Here is a 20283-nt window from a genome sequence, read left to right as displayed (position 1 = left end):
TGAACCTGCATTCTGCACGAGATGAGTTATTCAGAGAATTCTTTAGAATAAAAAGAGAGAACTGCTTGGAGAACTCACACACACACACACACACACACACACACACATCCCTTAGAGTAGCAAGTATTAAGCAGAACACAGGTCGTCAGCTTAGATCCATGATTTGACTTCCCACCGTTCCTTTTGCTGCCCACAGGCACACACCAATGGAATAGAATAAAGAAAGGATGTCTTCCAAGCACTTGTTACCCTTACAGAGAAGCCACGTTGTGTTTCTAGTACACATGTGGTACCTCACAGCCATCCCTAACTCCAGTTCCAAAGGATTGAATGGTCTCTTCTGGCCTCCTTAGACCCTGTATACATGTGGTGCACAGATATACAATACACACAGACAAAACACTCATACACATAATACAAAAAAAAAAAAACTTTTTAAAAGGACCCAGATATAAGACCAAATAAATATTGCCTGCTTAGATGTCTATCAACTAATGATTAATGAAGACATGATACATATACACTAGTTTTTTATTTTTAATTTTTATCTGTTGGAGTGTTTTGCGCGCATGTATGTATGTATGTGTATAATGTGCATGTCTGGTGACCCATAAGGTCAGAGGAAGGTTTTGGATCCCCGGGAATGGAGTTACAGACAGGTGTGAGCCAGGATGTGGGTGCTGGGAATCAAACTAGGTCCTCTTCTAGAGCAAGTGCTCTTAGCCACCAAACCATCTCTCAAGCCCCACAAAGTCAAATTTTATTCATGTATAAAGAAAAACGAAATTAAGAAATTTGCAGTAAAGTGACTGAGCTAGAAAAATAGAACATGAAATGAGTAGCTCAGGTTCAGAAAGACAATGAGTTAGCATTCTGTCTAAGCTCTGCCCCACAGTTAACAAAATGGCTTCTCGTCCCCTGTCATAGGTGGATCCTAGGGGAACTTTTAGGGGTGTGTGTTTAATCTGGAGTCTCAGTAGAGCCCAGGAATGTGGAAAGGGCCCATGGGTGGGGCTTAGGGTAGAGTCCCTGTAATGTAAAGTAGGGGAGGCTGTAGGGAGTTAACAATTAAGCAGGTGTGGGGGCAGGGAAAGAGAGGGGCTGGTGGGGTGAATTAATTATAGCCTAGAAGGTCTGATAACCTACATGGAAATCCTCTACTTAGTAAGATAATTTTGAAAAACTGTTTAAGGAGTTTGAGCACAACATTCTTCATGGGTGCATTATTTCCCAGCCCCCCTGCCCAGAAGGCACGAGGTATTCTTTTAAAAGGTTCATTTATTTATTTTTTGTATATGAGTACACTGTCACTCTCTTTATGCATACCAGAAGAGGGCATCAGATCCCATCACAGATGGTTGTGAGCCACCACGTGGTTGCTAGGAATTGAACTCAGGATCTCTGGAAGAGCAATCAGTGCTCTTAACCACTGAGCCATCTCTCCAGCCCAAGACGGGCTACCACTACTGCTCATTCTCCCACCATAACTAAATGATAAGACCCTTTGGCTTATTTCAGGGCAGAGAGAAATCAAGCTAGAACTGACTGGGCAACTTCCTGGTAGCTATCTTTCATAGTGCTAATAGATGCTATGCAGGCCACCAAGAGAGAAAAGTGATCAATACCGTTCCCTAGTGGTAGATCCTGCGTGCTACAATAGTCACTTGCCAGGCAAGATGTGCCTGGGTCAGTAGAGGCATGAAGATCACTGGGAGAGCCAGCCACTCTCTTGTTGGATCTGAGGCCTCCTGAGGAATTCATGTCTGGCACTGTAAACCTGGTCAAAAGCCCGTGGCCTGGGAAGTGACTGTTGAATGCACAGTTCTAAATGGGACATCTACATCCACGACCACATCAAGATTCAGAGGGTGTCGGAAAAGGACCAGGAAGAATGGAAAAGAAGCCGGAGAGTGGAGAAGAGTGCTGTGCAATACTGCCTTCAGCACACAGTGTGGCCACTGTGCACATAAACTCACCAAAGGCGTTGACAGGGCTAGGCTGATTCCAGGACAGACTTCAAATTGGTGGTTAAGGAGACTAGGCCTAAAAACTGGGCAAGTCTAGGCAAGCCCAGACAAGTCAGAAAAAAAAAAAAAAACTGCATGCTCCATCCTTCCTGCCCAGGTAATGGACTGTCCTGAAACAAGGCCTGGCCTGAAGCAAGGACAGTGGGTCAGCAGCAGTTTCCAGACTTCCTCAGCTACTCCCTCAGAAACAGTTCCCAGACCTCCCCAGCAAGTTTCCAGCCCCCACACTCTGGCAATGGAATGTCTGTAGAGATGGATCCAACAGATTAACATAGAGGCCACCTACCCCGGAATTCCCTAATGTGCATTAAATCAGGCCTGCAAGCTCACGTGGGTGTCTCCCTATCTTGGTAATGAGGAGACCCCATCATGCTGGACTTCTGCAGAACAAAACACTCTTTGCATTTACTTATTTGAGTCTGGGGTATCATTCTTCAGCGAATCATGGACCTTTAACAATATAACACTGCACACAGCCTTGTACTGTGTAATGCTCCCTCTGCACACAGTGTGGCCATTGTGTGCATAAGCCCACTGCAGCTATAATACTGCTTATGACCTCTGCACAAAATTGAATCAATGAGGTTAGGCAGCATCCTGACAGGCAGCAATAAGTGGACTGGATGAATTACAAAGAGAGCAAGAAAGAAAGGACATGACGGCTAAAGGGGAATGTGCTGGGAATTCCAGGGAGTGGAAGAGGTGAATCTCTGCATGTATACATGTATGAAATTATATGCTAAATCTATACATGTATGGAATTGAAAAGAGACTATCTCTCTACATAGCCCTGGCTGTCCTGAAACTCACTATATAACTGCCTGTCCCTGCTTCCCAAGTGTTGCCTGGCTTAAAAGACATTGTAAAAGATTATTCTACAGCAAATGAAAACAAAACAAGACAAAAGAAACCTAACCTTTTGACCTTCCCATTTACTCCTTCCTCTCTCTGTGCTCCATTTCCCTCATAATTGGGTTCAGATCTCGGACCTCTTCTCTCCTGTCCAACATGGAGCCCATCAGAGCAGGTAGCCATACCTAAACCACAGAAGCAGACAGCTCCTTACCTCCTCCTCTGGCAGCTGGTCCAAAGCACGGCTCTTGCTTCAGTTATTTAAAACACCGTCTGCTCCATGCCCTGCCCTCTTGCTTAATTTTTTTTTAATGGAATGAAATCATACTTCTAAAGTATAAGTCACAGCATGTCGGCTCTCCTCAGCTTCTCATTCCCTCAGGACGAAGGCAGACATGCTTAACTGTGGCCTGTAAACCTGTGTGTGGTTGTCTCTTCCACCACCATCTCCAGCATCTCTCATTTTACCTCCTGTTGCTCTGTCCTAGATCACCAGGATGGTGTTGCCAGTAGCCAGCAGTCACTGTGTGTTCCCAGGCTCTTGTTCAACAGTGAGGCAAAACCCACACAGATTGTAAAGCAGTGAAGGAGTATTACTCAAAGCAAAACAATGGAAAAGATCAGAATACACTTGCAGGGAACAGGGGGCCACATGAGCAAGGAACCTCAGGGCCCTGGTCACTGTCTGGGTTTGACTTTAGGAAAAGGAGCAGTTTGGTACTAGGTGTGGAATTTGGATGGTTCTCTAGTTTTACTGAGGTTTTTTGGTTTTGTTTTTGCTTTTTTTCTGCACATTTCCCCTTATATAAAATATCTGATTTTAACCATATTCATATCTAATTGTGTACAGGCATAATGGAGGGGGGTTGGAAAAGGGGTATTTATACTCCTGGGGAGGTGGCCAGGGTTTGTGTGGCCCTGTACAATGGCCAGGGCAGAGGTGTTGCAAGAGGCTTCATCTGCATACTCAGGAGCTGCTGTGGGCTGATAGTGGGAGCACAAGGACTTACAAGGTCAATCCAGGAAGAAGCCTAATAACTATGAGGGTAATAAACTCTTACTAGGGTTGATGATGGGGGAGTCAACTTTATGGTGCCAGGATGGGAGCTGGGAGAGAGCCAACTCCATGCTGTCTGAGGCCTGGGATCGAAACTCTCCTGGATTCTTCCTCTGTAATCCTAGGCCATTACAGTCCCACACTAGTCCTTGAACCTACCATAATGTTGCAAGCATAAACTTATAGCAGCACAGATTATCTGTACAAGTTTGGGCTATTGACATTCTAATGTGGGTGAAGGAAGAGTTTGTGAGGTCCCACCCCAGGGTCATCCTTCTGGGATTCTCCAGGTATCCATGGGTAATACGGTAATGTGTTTCCGTTGGAAGACTTTCCAAACTCTCCTATACAGAATAATCGCTCTCATCTCTGCCCCCTCAGTTGCCCTGATTATTCTTCAGAACACTGTTCTAAAATTCATTATTTTGAAATTACTATATTTATATGAAATTGTTTGAAATAATAGAGTTCCTGTGTACATTTGCATAACTATAACAAATGTCACAGCTGAGACGTTGACATCAATCAGCCAAGTCCCAGAAGATTTCCAGGACTGTTTCTCCACAGGCCTTCATGACTGGGGTCAGTCAGCTTCCCAGAACTGTAACAAATACTTGAGAGTTAGCTTGTAGAAGGGTTTATTTTAGCTTATGGTTTTGAAAGTTAGGTTCCTTTGATCTCCTTCCCCAGCCTACTCCAACGATGTTCAACGAGGCCACACTTAACATTTCCTCCCAGGAAAGTGGTGCTGGACCCAAGCCTTCAACACACTGGTATTTGGAGAACATCCCAGATCTAGACTAAAGTATTGTCCTTTTTATTTGTTTGTTTTTTGAGACATAATCTGTGCAGCCTGGGCTGGTTTGGAGTAGATGATTCTCCTGCTTCATCCTCACAAGTGCTAGAATTATAGGTGTACACTGCCACACTGGGCTTTATAGAAATGCTCTTTTATGACCATACTGACTTCCTTCCAAACGCTGGAAACCTGTCATCTGGTCTCCATCCCTATAGTTTGTTTGTTTCATAGATGTTATACAGTCATAGTATTAACCTTTTAGTTTCCCTTTTCTCTCACAGTTTCAAGTGTGTGTCTGCTTTGAGCAGATTATCTTCTTTTACCCCTTCCAGAAAAACCACTCCTTCCCAACAGCGCCCCCTTCCCATCTTTCCACATGTGTCTGTGAGCCAGTGAGGCCCCTGCTGCATTGAAGTAGCTTCTCTTGTATAAGCACAAGCTGGGATTTATCTTCCCCTCCTCTAGCAACCATTAGTTAACTGTAGCTCCTGGGCACTGTGTCCCCTAACAGTGTGTCACAATGCTATAGCGGTGTGTCCCAGTGCTTCTTGCCTCCTCTAGCTCTCACTTTCTTTCCCTACACCCACCACAGTGCTTTGAGTTCTGGAGGAAGCAATGGAAGTGTTCCACTTAATGCTGAACTCTTAGTGGTCACTTACGCTCCATGTTTTGGCCAGTTGTGAGTTTCTATATAGAGAGTTCCTGTGTACCATTTGTATAACTATATGGAATGTATACTTGAGGACTGGTGTGGGACTGTAATGGCTTAAGATTATAGGGGAAGGGTCCAGGAGAGTTTCAATCCCAAATACCTCAGATGAGGATGGCAGGAGTTGGCTCCCTATATAACAGCCATTGCAAAATGAAGTGTCTCTAACCCAGGCTGAAAGCAGCTCTCATGTATGAATATAAACATAATATCGAGAAAGCTGACTATAATCCTTAGGTACTTCTTCAGCACCATGTCTGCCTGTGTGGTGCTGTGCTTCCCACCATAGTGGCAGTGGACTAAACCTCTGAAACTTTAAGCAAGCCCTAATTAAATGTTTTCCTTAAAAGAGTTGCCACGGTTGTGGTGTCTCTTCTTAGCAGTATTACACTGACTAACACACTATCTTATAGTACTTTTAAGTTTCCCGTCTGAATTACCCCTCTGATTTATTTAGCATTCAGTCTCCTTAGCCCAGAGCATGGTATTCCATGGCCCACTATGCTTACCTGTTATATCACCTAAAACAAGGTATTGTGTTATTCTTTTGATTATTAGAGAGGGTGAGGAAAGGAGAAAGGAGGAAGGAAGAGGGAGAGGGAGGAAGTGGGAGAGGGAGGAAGTGGGAGAGGGAGGAAGTTGGAGAGGGAGGAAGTGGGAGAGGGAGGAAGAGGGAGAGGGAGGAAGTGGGAGAGGGAGGAAGTGAGAGAGGGAGGAAGTCGGAGAGGGAGGAAGTGGGAGAGGGAGGGAGAGGGAGAAGGCGTATAAGAGAGCATGCCTGTGTGCTACTATGTACATGTGGATATTAGAGAATAGCTCTGAAAAGCCAGTTCTCTCCCCTGATCTTCAGAGGGTTCAAAGCACTGAATTCAGATCGCTAGGCTCATGTGGCATCCTTACTGTCTGAGCTACCTCACTGGCTCTGAAAATCTTAATAAGTGTTTCCCACCACGTAGCTTGGAACCCAACAAAACATGCACTCAGTTTACCTTACTGAATAAATTCATTACTTTTTATACTTTTAAAGATTTGGTGAAACATTGGTAAACCAGCCATAGGACTGAACATAAGGAAATACTTCTACATAGAAATAAAGAATAGACTCATGAAGGACAGATTGCTTCATTGAGAGGTTTAAGAAAAATTAAGCCAGGGGCAAGAGGGATGGCTCAGTGGTTGAACATGCACACTGTTCCTGCGGAGGACCCAGGTTCAGTCTCCAGTACCCCCATTAGATGGCTCACACTCCATAACTTCAGCTTCAGAGCACCTGACACTCTCTTCTGGTCTCTGTTGGCACCTGAACTCACATGGTGCCTATAAACTCACATAGGCACATACAAAGGTACACACACACACACGAGTAATAACTTTTTAAGAAAAATATATAGCAAAAGTCTAAGGACCCACTAGGAAGTTTTACAATCTAAACTGCGACTCTTTTAAACCAACAATGAGTAACAGTGGACCACACAGTCAGAGGTGCCGCTGGTCAGAACTGGACCCAGTACTTTTGATAACTACTCCACAGTCTGTATTTTCTTCCCCTGAAACTGTGTTTTTTGCCTTCAGACTAAACAGTCCAAACCACAGGGGTGTCTGACACAAGCAGGACTTCAAAGGAACTCTTAGCTGACTCCAGAGCTGGCCAGGCAAACTGAGCGACTGCTGCAGTTTAAATGCGTAGCTTGAAGCCATTACCTAAATCCTGAAAAAAATCTCCCCACCTCTAGAAAGCTAAACATTTTCCTAAGTTCATGACAATCTCACTCAGAAAGCAAACCTGACCTGAAGAGGTGTGTGACTATCTCCAGACCTTACTGCTTCTAGCTAGAGCTGACACTCGTTTCTGCTTGACATTTTTTTATTGAACATGGTGGTCCATCTCCAGTGAGGTTCTGCAGTGGGTGGCACTAGATTATGTCATACATTATATGATGTCTAAAACCCCAGCAATTGTGTTCTTAAATCTGTCTGGTAAGACGGGCTTTGGAAAAGAATCATGTGCTCGCATTAATAATGAAGTATCAATTTCCTTTCAACGTTGTCTCTTCTATTGCAGACCCTTATTCAGTTGTGTCCTCTACCGATTACCGTCTTATAAATGAAAAGCAGTCCTCTTGAAAATGGCTTTCTTCATTCCAAAGTGTGCTTTAGTGGTGGTGGTTGTTGTTGTTACTGCTGCCTACTTTTGTTTGTTTGTTTGTTTTTGAGACAGAGCCTGTGTCTTTGTAGTGCAGGCTGGCCTTGAACTCTTAACCTTCCTGCCTCTGGGATGCTGGGGCTCCAGGCATGAGTCACTCTGCCTGGCTCTGTTTAATGTACTGGAATGTAACTGCTCTTACTCATATGTGAGAACTTCTTTTTAAATTGGGCTGGAGGACGTGAGGTTCTTCTTTGAGATCCTGTGGCTCACTGAAATCAGATGAATCACTGCCATCCTCATATGAATCATCACCAAAACTGAGCTATAGAACTGAAAGATCCAATAGGAAACATTGTTCTGGAATGCACTTCAAGGGCTGATGTCACATTTACACGCCATTGACGTTTGCCGTCTCAGCTGATGAAAGCATTTCTACAGATTGAGACGGAAAGGGGGCTATGAATAAGCAGTTACAATTGTAAAGAGAAAAAAAAAACCCAAATGAATTAAATAAGAAATTTATAGGGTACATGGGAAGAAACTGCTACTTGAAAACTTGCAAAACCAGTGTTTTAAGCCAGAGGTGGTTCGGGTGGGCTTAAATTAGCAGTTTATTTGGAGATGTGGGTAAGTCTGTGCACGCCTTCAAAGTTCCCACATCCAACTGTGTGTGGCTCAAAGGTCTGTTTGGCTGTGTCATACCTTTCTAGGTTGAGACTAACCAAACCTACCTATAAATTCTGGGAGAGAAAAACCAGACTGAATTAGTTTGAATCAGTTTTCTATAACCTCTGTTTCAGCTACCCATGACAGAGGTGGGGAGGGTCAGTGAATTAAATAAATTAACATAAGAGAGACCACTGCTCAGTTTGTGTGGTGGCTTAAACCTCTAATACTAGCAGGTCTGAGGCAGGAGGGTCAAAAGTTCAATGGCCTGGGCACTTGGGCTACAGGACACAGTGTCTCATAGAAACAACTGAACACAAATGAAGCACTTGGTACACCCTATGTCTACATTACCTTTAAAAAGAATCCGTTCCTTCTTTGGGAGTGTAGCTCAGCGGTTCAGCACTTGGTAGCACATGCAAGACTCTGGGATCAATCATTAGTATTGCAAAAATAAAATTAATTTACATAACATCCATTTTCCATGATCTGGAATTTTAATACAATTCTTGATGATTAATGTCACCAACTTGACAAAATCTAAAACACCTAGAAGGGAAGGCAGTGGACATTATGTTAGGAAGTGTCTATGCTGAGTTATTGAGGTGGGAAAAGCCCATCTAAATGTGGGCAAAAGCAGGGTTTCTACAATAAATAAAAAGAAGAAAGCTAAACGTCAGCATTCCTTCATCTCTCTCTCTGCTCCCTGCACACAGATGCAGTGCACTCCTGCCCCACTGTCTTCACATCCATGGTGAGCATTCATGTCTCTCTGCTCCCTGCACACAGATGTAGTGCACTCCTGCTCTGCTGCCATGGCGTCACCCCCATAGTGAACTTTCAGTAAAATGAGAAGCACAGGCAATCCTTTACTCCTTCTGTTGCTTTGGCTATCTTTTCATGGCACTAAAGCAAGTAACTAGACAGAAAGCTGGTGTGGCTGCCCCAGAGGTGATGGGACCTGAGAGAGTGCAGCTGATAAATGAGGTACACTAAAGTCTCACCCAACAGCCAACTTTATTCAGAGAACCATTCAATTTATACTCTGAGTGTTCAGAGGAATCACACGGTAAAGTGTACAATCACAAGGACAAATTGCACATGGCAAAAACATGTTTTCCATAAAGGCATATAAACAAATAACAATAGGCAGTTTAATGAGTAATCTGAAGTGAACCCACTCTACAGGCTACATCTGAGAGAAGCATGAAAGCACATTCTAAGAATGGCTCCATGTTTGAAGGAACTGAGATCACAAGGCTCGTATTTTCTTGGCGTTTCCTCACAAGCACTAATATCATACGACTCCATTCTTTCGTGTTCTGACAAGTTGGTACTTAGAAGTGGAGCTGTTGCTGTCATAAACACAGTTACGTAGATCTCGGGTGATGTAAAAGGTTTGTGGAAGGATGCAGAAGTCTTTGGATCACTAGGATCCTAGGAGCAGCACACATCGGAGCATTTTCATGGAATCTGAAAAACAACAATGCCAAGAGCAATGTGTCAGTGGAGACCTAGCTCGTGAGGTTCTCAGCACAGGGACTACATCCAGCCCACATCCTGAGAACTTGAGCAACACAAAGTCCAAATCCTAATGTTTCTGATGGAAGAACTTTCAAAACCAGGCAGCATTCATGCTGTGTGTGCTGCTCACTGCTCTTTGGATCCTTAGTACAGAGAGCAAAATCGGGAGCAAGTGAGAACAACTTTAAAATTACAAACATAGTATGTCTCAAAGCAGTTGTTAAACAGATTAGTGCCATTAAAAAGAAACCCGGAGGGCTGGAGAGATGGCTCACTGTAAGAGTCCTGGCTGCTCTTCCAGAAGACCTGGGTTGAATTCCCAGCACCCACATGACACCACTATCTATAATTCCAGCTACGGGACTTCTGACAACCAGATACACACACACATGCAGGCAAAACACCAGTGCACATAAAATAAAAATAAATTATTAAAAAAGAAAGAAAAGAAAAGAAGGAAGGGAGGAGGGAGGGAGGGAGGGAGGGAGGGAGGAAGGAAGGAAGGAAGGAAGGAAGGAAGGAAGGAAGGAAGGAAGGAAGGAAGGAAGGAAGGAAGGAAGGAAGGAAGGAAGGAAGGAAGGAAGGAAGGAAGGAAAGAAGGAAGGAAGGAAGGAAGGAACCTGGAGCTCTGCTCTGGCCAGCAGGGTGTCCTGAGGGCAGCCATGGAGGGGTCCACCTTGTGGAATGCAAAGTGGGACTGAATGTCTTTAGCATTAGGAAATGGCCATGAGCCAGAGCCACAAGGGGTTGAAAAGTCAAATGACATAAAAATGATGTGTGGCTGTCAAACTGACAGGGGGTGAAGTTGCGAAGGTTAATACTAGCTGTCAACTCGCAAGAATCTAGAATAACCTAGGAGACAAGCCGGTAAGTCAGTGAGTGAGGGATTCTCTAGATTGAGTTAACTGAAGGAAATCTACCTGAAATATGGGGGCACCATTGCAACAAAGGAGGCCCAGACTGAATAAAAAGTAAGTTGAACACCAGAACTGATCTCTCTGTCCCCCCCCCCCACACAGACACATGTGATCAGCTGCCTCACACTCCTCCTGCCGTCCCCTCATCCCCTTACCTGCATGGCGGACTGTATCCCTCAAGTATAATCTGAAATAAGCTTTCTTCCCCAAAGTTGCCTCGTCATCACAAACAATAAGAAAACTAATACAAATTCCAACCAAAATCGTAAGTCTTGGGTCTCACTAGGTAGCTCTGGCTGGTCTTGAACTTGCAGAGATCTACAAACCTCTGCTTCCCAAGTGCTTAAAGGCATTTACACCTATCTAGTTCTTAAGACTGTTAAACAGGGATTTGCACTACTGAAACTTTTAAAAACTAAAGGTGCATTAAACAGAGCCAGTGAGATTGTTCAACCAGAAAAAGCACTTGACCCACAAGCCTATTGACCTAAGTTGTAGAGGAAATGGGGTCCTTGTGCTCACAGATAAAGCACTAGGAAAGGTAGAACTGTTAAACTCGCAGGATTATCTATTCAAGAGAAGAGATATATAACCTGTTCTGCCCAGAAGGCTAGGAATGGAAGTAGTAAATAGCTTGGTGATCTGTGTGACCTGTGGGGCCAGGCCACACCTGAATTCCACTGACGATTATGTTTACCACAGACTCTTACTCCAGAGACCTCTAGTTTGAGCACTGTTTCCCAGTCAATAGAACCCACCTTCATGGAAGACGTCATATGGACTTTACAAAAGGGTTTCAATGTAGTCATGCCTTGGGCTTTATTGTGCACATGGGATTTGGTTAACTGTTACCAGGAAACTTTTTTTCAAAGTTGTACTGTACTTAAATGTGCCTAGAATAAACTGCCCAAGATCAGACTTTAGAGGTGTGAACAGACAGCAGCTACTGAGTGGAGCTGAAGCAGATGTCTTTCTTGCCTCACACGGACGTCACTCCGGTTACTGCTCTGCCTGCCCTAGCATTTGCAGGGATGCTCACACGGAGTTTCCCACACAGGAAAAGTGAAAGGGGAGAAGCAAGTCCACAGTGTTGTCCCCTGACTTCCACATGCCTCTCATGGCACACGTGCCATCTCATCATCCACACACGAATAATAATAAATGTGTTTTTAAATTTGATGGCCAAGAAAATGGTTCAGCAGGTAAAAGCACTTACTACAAAATCTGACAACTCGAGTTCAATTCCTGGATCCCATGTAAAGGTGGAGGAAGGAAGTTCCATGACACTTTCCTCTAATACACACACATGTGCACACACATACTAATGACACACATGCATGCATACACACACATGCACGCACATACTAATGACACACACACATGACACACATACATATATACACACACATGCACATGCACACTGGCACAATACATGCATACACACATGCGCACACATACACACTGACACACATACATACACACACATACAAACATACACACACTTAAACATATTCTCTCCATGCACATGCATGCACACACACACTTGCACATACACTCACACAATAATATATACAAATGCAGAATAAAACAATTTTTTAAAGATTCACTGAAACAGTATTACTGTTCAGTAGCAAATCAATGGAATAGACGGAAAGGCACATTTGGAAAGTTAGGGTTTTGTAAAAGCAGCATTTTCTTCTCTCTCTCTCTCTCTCTCTCTCTCTCTCTCTCTCTCTCTGTTTCTCTCTCTCTCTCTCTCTTTGAGACAGGGTTTCTCTGTGTAGCCCTGGCTGTTCTGGAACTCACTCTGTAGATCAGGCTGGCCTCAAACTCAGAGATCTGCCTGCCTCTGCCTCTTGTCTCTGCCATACTGAGCATCGTATATCTCCAGCCCTCTCTTCCCTTTTAAATTTTATTACAATATTTTACCATGTGGAAAGAGATGCATATCACAACTTGTCAAACTTGGTTCTCTCCTTCCACTATGTGGGTTCTAAGGATCCAACTCAGGACCTGAGGCTTCAAAGCAAGGGCCTTTACCAGCCAAGCCATCTCACCAGCCCTTTTTAAAAAAAGCTTTTTGAGGTCGGGCGTGGTGGCACATGCCTTTAATCCCAGCACTCTGGAGGCAGAGGCAGGTGGATTTCTGAGTTCAAGGCCAGCCTGGTCTACAAAGTGAATTCCAGGACAGCCAGGGCTATACAGAGAAACCCTGTCTTGGGGGGGGGGGGAGCTTTTTGAAAAATCTTACTCCTTTTAAGTAAACTTCAAATGAAGTAAATGACATGTGTGCACATGTACAATAAAAACCCTGCAACTGTATAAGGTAATGCAATAAGGTAAGCAGGAAGTTAGAGAGGAACGAAAGCTTGATTAGATATGCCTACAACAAAGTTAAAACCTTTCACAAACTAAACCTTACTGACTTTAATAGCCAAACGATTTTTGCAATATTTAAATAAAAGTTAATATTGCTAATATACAAAAGCACTGTAAGTTTTAAAAATGTTAATACCTATGGGCTGGTTAGATGGCTCAGTGGGTAAGAGNACCCGACTGCTATTCTGAAGGTCCAGAGTTCAAATCCCAGCAACCACATGGTGGCTCACAACCATCCGCAACTAGATCTGGCGCCCTCTTCTGGAGTGTCTGAAGACAGCTACAGTGTACTTACATATAATAAATAAATCTTTAAAAAAAATGTTAATACCTCAAATATAAAGAAAACAAATTATAAGCAAGGAATTCATAAAAACCAATAAGTATATGGGAAGTATTCAGTTTTATACCTAGGTAACAAAATGCAAATTCATACAAGAGTCTGACAAAAGGCTGACTAGTAACAGAATGATTCATGCTATCACGCAGCATTCTAATACTTACTGGGAAAATGCATTTTAATAAGAACACTTCTAGGAAGTCTCTGTTAAGGTTCAGAATCTTACAAATGGGCATTCCCTTTGATCTAGCAATCTATCATTGCTTGTAGAAATGAAAAATTGTAAATACCTTAAAGGCCCAGTAACTATGGGTTCTTTAAACAACTAGAATAGCCATACGACCACTTAAAATGTATCTAAGACCTGGAAAAACAGGTACCAAAAACCCCTTTGTGCATATTTGAAAACTCTACATTTACATAGCAGTATGACAATACCCTCATCCTTGTGGATTTTGTGTCCCACTCTGGTGGGCAGAGCCACCTTAGGTAGCCCAGGCATGTCTCAAGCTGACCTTGACTATACCTTTGGTTCCCAACGAAAAATTTCCCCCACTCCGTGTTTTTTGACACAATCTCGGTATGTAGCCCAAGGTGGAGTAGAATTCGCAGTAATCCTCCTGCCTCAACAACGCCCGTCATTTTTTTTTCTTTTATTGCTTAACTATTTCGGATATAATTGTGTACTGTTGGAATGCTGCTCGCATAACAAACTGAATTTTTTTAACGCATTATTTTTACGACGAGGCGAGGAGAGAGGCGTTGCCAGCACCATGCCCGGATCCGGAAAGGTAAAGGGCTCAGCGCCTTAGAAACAAACCCCCGCCCCAGAGGATTAAGGGCCACGGAGGGAAGCCGTGACGGCTGAGGGAGGGACCTCTAGCCTTCTGAGGAAGCGCGATCCCTCTTCTCGCTGGAGTGCGCGCCGCCCGCGCCTTTATCGCGGAGGTGTGGAGAAGAGCGTGGGAACAGCACGCAGGCCAGCCTCCCGCTCCAGCGTACAGGGCGGGCGCGGTCATCGCCGGTGCCAACGAGACGGGACCACGCTGCGTGCCTAGAGCGGCCCTGCCCGCTGTGCGCATGTGCAGAGGCGGTCCAGCGGGGTGCGCTCAGCGCAAGTGGGCGAGGTGATCTGTACTCTGACTGAAGGTCTAGGGTAGTGCTGACGCTGCTGAGTTCGCAGGGCGCTCCTGGCTGGTAGCTCCCAGGGGCCAAGTGAGGCTTTCCTCAGAGCCCTAGGATGGGAGGTGGAGGCCAGGTTCTTCAGAAAGAAGGCTCAGGTTAGCTCTTGAGGAAGAGTGAGGAGCATCGGGACAAAACGGCCATCCTCCAGACCCAGACGCTGGATATGGAGACACCTCGGCCAATCACTCTATTGGAAAACCAAATAGAACAAACCTGTTTGGGATGAAGATTGATAACCAATTTGGAATGATGTGTGTTGAAACGAATGGATTTTGGTTTTGAGGCATTAGCAGGACATTTGAGTAGAAGAGCTGATAGGAGATTTGTTTTCGCAACTGGGTTTACTCTGTAACCCAGGTTGGCCTGGAGCTTAGTTTTCTTGGCTTCTCAGAGCAGAATTCCCGCCTTGTGCCGCTACACCTGGCTGAAGTTTGGGGACATGGACTGTGAATGTAGAATGTAAGGTGTAGTCTGCAGCTCAGGAGAGTTAGCTAAGTGACAGCTGTCTATAGTCATGTTAGAGGCTCAGTGTTTAATCCCTAGCAGAAGAAAAATTGAAGTAAAGCAATGTAAATGCATCGTCTTGACTAAAAACTCCATAGGGATTGAGTGGTAAGTTTGACATAAAACTATATATAATTTCACAGAGCAGACAAGAATCATGGACTTTGGGGGACGAAAAACTTTGGAAGGCCTGGTAGCCACATAGGACTTCCAGGTCAGACATTTTCAAACCAACCAGTTAAATAATGGACAAAGGAAAAAAATCAGAAGGATACCCGTTTATTAATTATGGCATATATCCTTGTCTGGCTTAACATAAATTATATAACTGATAGAAACATTATACTTAAATGATATTTACCCATTAGCAAGAACAGAATTTTTAAGAGGTTTTACTTGTAAACATCAGGACCTTTACATCTTGAGGGCTTTCTAAATGAAAATTCGCAAAATCAAGTTGGACTAACTAATGTGTATTTTAAGTATGAGACCTTAAATTTCTAATTATGAGGATTCTTTTGTGGGTGGGGAGATGGTTCAGTGGTTAGGAGTATTTCTTGCTCTTACAGAGAGTCACTTTGATTCCCAGCATCCGTGAAGGGCAGCTCACAACAGCTGTGAGACTAGTTCCAGGGCAGTTACAGGCATGTGCTCTCACACACACAGTTTTTTTAGATTATGAGTTTTTTCCTAAAATTGTTCAAAAATTAAACTAGTATGTTTAGTTAGAAATGTTAGAAAGTGGTGTGTGAAGTTGCTGGTGGGAAGAGGGCATGGCAGTGAGCCTGACTACCTCAGTTCAGGCTCCAGGTTCCACATGGTGGGATGAGAGCAGCATCTCCTGAAGTTTGTCCTCTGTCACCCACCCCCGAATACACACAGAAACATGAGAACACACTGGAAAAGGAGACGCCATGAATTCCTCTGCCCAGAGTTAATGCCTGTTAATATCGTTAGTGCTAGCATGTGTTCTCTCTCATGGTAATGATTATGGAGTCAGTAAACAGTACATTTGATAGAGAAGCAGAAGCCAGCTTGCTTGGAGGTTAGGATTCTGAGGGGATTACTTGGTTATGAGTTGGATTACCATCAAATGACCATATGTTTGTTACTTTTTGCAAAAAACAAAACAGAGCCCTAAAATATATTTTTTTCATTTCAATCAGAAAAACCAAAGATTTTGGAAAAAAAAAAAAGAAGTATATTATGAACATTTTTTCACATTAAATAGCCTATAGTTATATCATTGATTTTTAAAATAGTTGTGTAACATTCATGTTTATGCACATATATTTGTGTGTACATCAGAGGACAGCTTTCAGGAGTTGGTTCTGTCCTTCCACTATGTGTATTCTGGAGCTTGGACTCTGGTCATTTTGTGAAGCGTGGTGGTAAACACTTGCTGAGCCATCTCACCAGCTCAAATTCTCAATTTAAAAAACAAACATACCTCAAAGGAGATTTTGGTTCAATGCAAGAACACTTAAATAGGTTTGTTTTCTGTGAAAGCTTTTTAAATTGAGAAAATACAAACGCTATCAAGCCCAAAGACAACAGTGTTAATGCAGTCTTACTGGAAAAAAAAAAAAAAAAAAAGGACAGGATCTAAGTGGAGCGGAAGAGGGCTGTCAGAGTAAAGCATTGAGGTATGGTGGTGTTGGCCTGTGTTCCCAAACTGTCCTGGGGGTTGAGGCAAAGGGATGACAAACTCAAGACCAGTTGGGCAACTTAGATCCTGTATCAAAATAAAATCTCCATGTGCAAGGCCACATGTTGATTTCCCAAGACTTCAGAGGGAAGTGGGGGTAAAGCAACCCCAGAAAGGCTCATAGAGTGGAGCTACCACCTCAGTGGGAGGGGATTGAAGAGAAGATCAGGGAGTTGATTAGAAGTCTGTACAGTCTGGTTAGAACTGGTTCAAGTCACCCCAGTTCTGTGAGAAGGTATATATTTGGTGGGGAAGTTAAATGAGAGGGCCTGGGTTTTTAAACAAAACCTGATCAAAGGAAAGTCTATACTGACTGGTGAGTACTGACTTTCTCCTGTTGACTGTTCTTAGCAGCACTCAGTAACCCAGAACACAGCTAGAGAAGAGCCTCTCTATAAAAGGGCCTCTGATTTCATACCTCAAGGTGACATTTTTACTATTCTAACAAAATGGCCAGGCTCCCGAATTCATCCATTCTTACTGTCTTCAAAGTAGTAAACTGCCTACATAATCAGTTTATGTAGGCCTCTACATAGGCCTCACCTCTCTCTGTAGGCCCTGCCTTCTAGAAACCAGAGGAAAGCCTCCTTGTCCCTCATAGAAGAAGCAGCAGCCTAAAGATCTCTCAATTGCTTCCAGAGTGACTCTGCCCTTTTCTGGAAGGAGGAGATGTTCTCTAGGCTGCAATAGTCTCTCTCATCTACACTTCACTGTCTGTGGCTTCATTTCCCACACTCACCAGCACTCTGAAATGTTAATTTGAAAGTTTCAGAAATAAGTGATTCATAAGTTGTAAATTATGCATCATTCTGCATAGCATGACTATTAGCATTCTTTTTTTTTTTTTTTTTTTTTTTTTGAGACAGGGTTTCTCTGTGTAGCCCTGGCTGTCCCGGAATTCACTTTGTAGACCAGGCTGGCCTCGAACTCAGAAATCCACCTGCCTCTGCCTCCCGAGTGCTGGGATTAAAGGTGTGTGCCACCACGCCCCGGCTGACTATTAGCATTCTGTCTAAGCTCCACCCCACAGTTACCTAGCAACAGCTGGGTATGCTCCTCCCCACGGTAACCTGGCAACAGCCAGGTAGGCCTGACCCACTATAAAAGGGGCTGCTTGCCCCCTCTTTGCTCTCCTGCCCTCTTGGGCTCTTCCCTTCCCCTTTACCTTCCTGGTCTCTCCATGTGTTCATGCCTGGCCTCTACTTCTCTACTCTCTTTCTCTGCCTTTCTCTACCTCTACTACACTCTTAACTCCCCTCCTCATGCCCTGAATAAACTCTATTCTATACTATACCATTGTGTGGCTGGTTTCTCAGGGGGAAGGGATGCCTTGGCATGGGCCTGCTGAGACATCCCCTTCCCCCATACCTCACTTACACCCCATAGAACATATCTCCTCTTTCTTTATCTTTTCATAAACACATCAGTGACAGTCTCCTGCCTTCTGCCCCATCCTTCACAGGTTGGGGACTCATCCCCTAATGCAGCAATTCCATGATACAGATGCTGCTTTCCCTTAGTCAGTTAGCTGTGTTACTCAACTAGGCCATTTGCCTACCTCCCAGCTTCCAATTACTGAAGCAAAAATGTTTGCCATCTTAAAATTAGTGATTTTTTTTTTTTTTTTTTTTAGACAAGGATTCACTATGTATCCTGAAACTTGCAGTCCCCTTGGCTCTGCTTCCTGAGTGCTGGAATGACAGGAGTGTGCTGTGTGCCTTCACATCTGACTTAAAGCCCACTGAGAGCAAGTGAAATGAGGGCTTTTAAGGTTTGCCTCAGTCTTGGTTATCAGATGAACTGTCAGGGTGGGTGTCACAGTGCTCATGTTTAACAGTGGCCAGAGCATTTGTGAGTAGTGATCCTGACAATTTGAATATGCCAAAGAGAAGTCATGCAGTACTTCCTTGAACTGACGCTGTAAGGAGAGGAAAAAATGCCGAATGCTAAAGTAACTAAGATCTACACATTCTTATCAGAAATTTTAAAGAAAACTAGTCATGGTGGCTCATGCAACATCACAGTGCTTGGCAAGTGGAGGCAGGAGCACCGAGAGTTCAAGGCCACCCTTCCTTATATAGCAAGTTCCAGTCTAGGTTGGAAAACAACAAATTGTGAAGAAGGAAATGGATCTGTGCTAGTTTTGCTGTCACCTTGAACTACACATCGGTTGCCACAGTTCCTGACAAATGCTTAGTCATTCACCTCATTTGATCTCTTCACATTGACCTTGTGTCACCTCATGTCACCAGAAAGCTGAGTACAATACGGTACATTATTGTTTAGAGACCAGGTTATGGCTATACTACTCCGAATGCACTGATCTTGTCTGATCTCAGAATCTAAGGCAGGTTGGGCCTAGTTAGCACTTGCATAGGAGAAGTCATATTCACATCACTTTTGTAGGGCTATCTAGAGTTGAACTTGCTGTATTTTATTATTGTTAATCTTACAATGCCTAATACATGTTCTTTATAGATGTATCTAGTAGGAAAAAAATAACTTTCTGGTTTGGTATTCAGTCATCAGTGAGGCCATTTTGAACAGACCCTACCTCCCAAGACAGGTGGAGATTACCACATGTATTAGCATTGGAGACTTGTCCCGGTTCTCCCAAACATGAATCAGAAAGAGATGTAATGTTCTGACATAAATCCTAGGACAGGAATCAAATCACTGCCATGTCTCATGGAGAAAAAAAGTCAGAGGATTCATCTCTAAAACCAGATTGTTTTAAATCCTCAGCCACAAAATTGGGAAACAGTGGTGTCACCCCACCTTTACCACAAGACCTTCCTGGTCTTGACTTCTCTGTGGGGCATTTTCCCTCAGTTCTCTCACTAGCAACTACATTTTCCTGTTTAACTTTCCACAATCAGAAAGAGTCCTATTGTTTCACCAAGTATAGGGGCTCAGGAGACAGGGAGAGGAGGGTCTCCCCAAAGTTAAAAGATAGTCAGCTTTATATGCAAGCTCCAGGAAGCCAAGGCTACATAGCAAGACCCTGTCAAAGAAATCTAACAAACCAACAAAAGAAATCTAGATGTAAGCATTTATAATGCTAACTAGGTCTAAGGATTTATTTCATGCTCAAGTTTCTGATTTTATAACTAGTGACTAATTATGTCCAAATTTTAAGTTATTTAGTGTTGGGGGGAGAAACATAAGTGCCCCTTCAGAGTAATTTTCTCATTTGTACAAGTATTTTTAACTGTTGAGACATTTCTCCACCCCAGAACATCCTTTAGAATGTATCTAGGTGTTTTAAGACAACAGGAAAATCTTTGAGTCTCGGTGCTGATTAAACTGTGTCTAGTATCTTTTTTTTTCTTTAAGTCCAGGTTATGCTATAATGCCCAGGCTGGTCTTGAAGTCAGGGTCCTTCCACTTCAGTCTCCCAAATACTGAGAAAAGAGGAATGTGCTGCATACTGGTCTCTCTCTGCTATCCCCCCTCCCCTCCCTCGCCCC

General features: G+C 43.6%; 1 long non-coding RNA gene across 2 annotated transcripts in view; it reads left to right on the top strand.

Moving 5' to 3' along the window:
- Positions 1-14554: 14554 nt before the first annotated feature.
- Positions 14555-20283, top strand: part of LOC110305948 — a 12537-nt gene continuing 6808 nt past the window's right edge. The window contains exons 1-2 of one of the 2 annotated variants that reach the window (XR_002379210.2): positions 14555-15213; positions 18447-18584. This is a non-coding gene — a long non-coding RNA (uncharacterized LOC110305948). Of the gene's footprint in view, positions 15214-18446; positions 19084-20283 lie in introns of both variants that reach the window. The other variant, XR_003838171.1, reaches the window with a different exon arrangement.

Source organism: Mus caroli, chromosome 11 (assembly GCF_900094665.2).
Source record: "Mus caroli chromosome 11, CAROLI_EIJ_v1.1, whole genome shotgun sequence".
NCBI classification, from domain to species: Eukaryota; Metazoa; Chordata; class Mammalia; order Rodentia; family Muridae; genus Mus; species Mus caroli.
Note: the sequence above shows the minus strand (reverse complement) of the source record. Positions and strands in the feature narration are given on the sequence as shown.